At 36.6% G+C, this 3,463-nt stretch overlaps 1 pseudogene; it reads left to right on the top strand.

Annotated features, from left to right (window-relative positions):
• The first annotated feature begins 2,735 nt into the window (after positions 1-2,735).
• On the top strand, positions 2,736-3,165 carry LOC145536019 (ubiquitin-conjugating enzyme E2 D3 pseudogene; annotated as a pseudogene).
• The last annotated feature ends 298 nt before the right edge of the window (positions 3,166-3,463 follow it).

Here is a 3,463-nt window from a genome sequence, read left to right as displayed (position 1 = left end):
TTTAGTTCTTCTTCACTTTATGCCTTATGCAAATAATCAGGCTAAATTTAATGAGTCGACTTATTCTATAAACGAAAATCAAAAGTGAAGTGACTGTATACAGGTTTTTTTTTTCAGTTAAAACTATGTCACACCCTTATGGGTTCTCAGTTCTTCTAGTTTATTCCTACATTGGCCTACAACTCACTAAACTAACATTTCCATATTTTCTTCCATCTTTTTGACTTAGCACCACTGATGACTGAAATGTGCCCACTTAGACACTTATGAGAACCATCTAAGGAAGCTCATTTGAACCGAAGTTAGATACGTCTATGCTCTGCTCCTACAAATTACCATGACAACAATGCTGATATCTCTGCCATCACCAAAGAAATTCAAACTGCAAATCAAGAAATTTGTCAGATTGCCACTACCATTCTTAACTGTATCATCAAAACATGCTTCCATCTCACGTCTAGAAATTTTCTGTATAGTCTACCTTCTGGACTCAGCAACTAGGTTTTCAACTCTTAATCTTTGGTTTTGTTTTCATAGACTACCCTTTCACTAAATACCTAACTGAACCATCCAGCAAACACCTCTCCTACCAAGTTGCAATAAATGATTCAGCTCACCCTTAATGAACAAAGACAACTTATAAGAAATGGAGTTATATTGTTCAGAGCAAAGAAGGATGTTTTTTCTTTCTTTGAACAAGAAGAGGGACTGACAAAACTCCTTCACCAAACTCTACTCAGGTTCTTCAGACGTTCTTCCTTCCCAATTTTTTCTTTCTTCCCAATTAGGCCCTGACTTTTGGGCTTCTGTGTTTGTCTCTGCGTTGTCAATGTTAGAAAGATTGCAATAAGTAAGATTAGCAATTTTAGCTAAGTAAGATTAGCTAGAATTCCCTTATTCTTGATATCTGATCACCCTTAATATCTAATTGGGTTCCTCATCCTCCACTATCCCTCAGGTGATAGCACCCTCACCTGTCTTCACTAGGAATCCTGTTAGGTCAGTTTAACCAGAATATCCCCTTACACCTGATGTTTTCTCTTAATAATTTTCCATCCACAGATTCCTTAACTCACTCCTCGGTTATACCTTCTCAGTTTTCCTTGCTTTATTTTCTCCCCCACCACAAGACCCCATTGGCAGTGGTCCTGATACTTATCTCAATGGCTCTGCCTTACTGTCCTTAAAAAGTGCCTTGAATGAATAGTGTTGTTGTTGTTGCTGTTGTTTTTCTGTAATACAGGCCATTCACTTTCAGCACCCAGTCACATTGCCAAGTAAATCTAAATGGAAGCTCTAGGTAGGTAGGCCTAGACCTCTTCTGTATTTCTTTCTTACTATGAAATTGTTTTTCCAAAGTCTAATTTCATATTGTACATTTTTAAAATGTCACATTATCCTGGTTCCTCAGCATTGGGCTGTGAACACTTCTAGATATTCGGGTGCACCAAAACTGTTTCTAGCTGCAAGTTCCCCTTTTTGCCCTCCCCTGTCTGTGATCTCAGGACATATAAATACACCAGTGAAATTTTCTCATGCCTTTTGCTTGTATACTACACCTCGACCCTAAAGGCACTTGCCCAGCAGTATTTACTCTCTCTCAGCTCCCTGTCTGCTTAGTTGAATTCTTTCCTTTGTCACTCCTCTCATATCCTGTGTGATGTGCCATATCTCTCTTTTCTAGGACCTATATGTAATAAATCCTTTATTTTTATACTCTTTTCTGAGTGTATTTTTCACTACCGTGCTGGAATAATCCTTAAAGATCCAACAAGGGTGACTTGCCCATTTACAATCTAAATTCCTCTCCAGTGGAAGACCTGATTTTATCTCTAGATTTGTGATAATCTAACCTTTATGCTCTAGACATTTCATATTTGTTTAATTCTTAAAACAAATCTTAGGTAGGCATTATCATAGTTCTTAAACTTTAGTTCTTCAGTTTTTCTTACATTGTGATATGCTATTAAAATTTTTAAAAGAAAACAGGCAACCCAATAAAATTATGAATATAAAAATTATTTACAAAGGATATTCTTAGAGATAAAGAAGACTTAACAATATCTCAGTATTCTATAATAGATCTGAAAAGCTTTTAAAATGAGCAAATAGTAAATATTTTAAGCTGTGTAGGCTATAAGGCCTCAGTCACAACTGCTCAGTTGTCTTTGTAGCAAAAGTAACTATAGACACATGTAAACGATGGTATGTGGCTGTGTTCTGATAAAACTTTATTTATGAAAATAGATGGTAGGCAGGATTAGATTTCTTGGTCTTATTTTCCAGCTTCCTGTCTATAAATGTTTCCTAAAGGAATAAGACTATCTATATATGGTGTGTGTTTAGAAAGGCTGGAGTGGTGCTGAAGAAAATTAAGAGGAGTATAAAAGAGATAGCATTATGAAATATATTTTTTCAAAAGTCAGATTTGATATTTGCTCATGTTTTTAAAGGCTACATTTTGAGGGAAAAGTTTAATACTTTTCTCAATTACTATAATAAAACTGAAGAAAGGAGATGGGCATAAAACTGCCCTTAAGTCATTGCAGCGTGACAGCTCCTGTTAACCAGCCTTGAGATTCTCGTGAGTTCCACCTCCTTAATACCAAGTGCCTGTGTCTGGCAGAGCCGATGGGAGATCAAGAGACAATCCTTCCCAGCTGCCGATATAATCAAGGGTTTTGGCAGGGCCTTTGAGCATGCACTGAGATAGGAGCCAGACTATGGCACAGACTATGGTGCTGAAATGGATTAATAAGGAACTTGGTGATTTGGCCCGTGACCCTCTAACACATGCACGTCCATTTGGAGATGATACATTTCATTGGCAAGCCACAATTATGGGACCTAATGACAGCCATTTCAAGGCAGTGTATTTTTGACAATTCATTTTCCTTCAGACTACCCTTTCAAACCATCTAAGGTTGCATTTACAACAAGAATTTATCATCCAAATATGAACAGTAATGGCAGCATTTGTCTTGATATTCTAAAATCACAATGGTCTTCTGCTTTAACTATTTCTAAAGTTCTTTTATCCATTTATTCACTGCTATGTGATTGAAACCCAAATGACCCCCTAGTGCCAGAGACTGCACAGATATATAAAACAGAGATAGGTTCAACAGAATATCTCAGGAATGGAGTCAGCAGTATGACATGTGATGCTACCTTAACGTCAGAATAACCTGCATTATAGCTGTAGTAAACTTGTAAATTACTGTTCCTTTTTTAATTTTCTTATCTGGCTGCTCCCCTTTTGGACCTCATCTTTTTTAATTTTATTTTTTGTCTACCACCCTCCATTCATTCACATGCTCACCTGAGAAGATTTAAGTTCTTCCAATTTTGGATAATAACTGCTTTTAGAAACTAAAGTAGTTACAAGAGAACAGTTGCCAAAGATTCAGATGTTTGTTTGTTTTTTTTAAAAATGGAGCATGTGTATTATGTAGCCAGTGTC

This window comes from Giraffa tippelskirchi, chromosome X, assembly GCF_054371585.1.
Source record: "Giraffa tippelskirchi isolate mGirTip1 chromosome X, T2T-mGirTip1v1.2.pri, whole genome shotgun sequence".
Lineage (NCBI taxonomy): Eukaryota > Metazoa > Chordata > Mammalia > Artiodactyla > Giraffidae > Giraffa > Giraffa tippelskirchi.
Note: the sequence above shows the minus strand (reverse complement) of the source record. Positions and strands in the feature narration are given on the sequence as shown.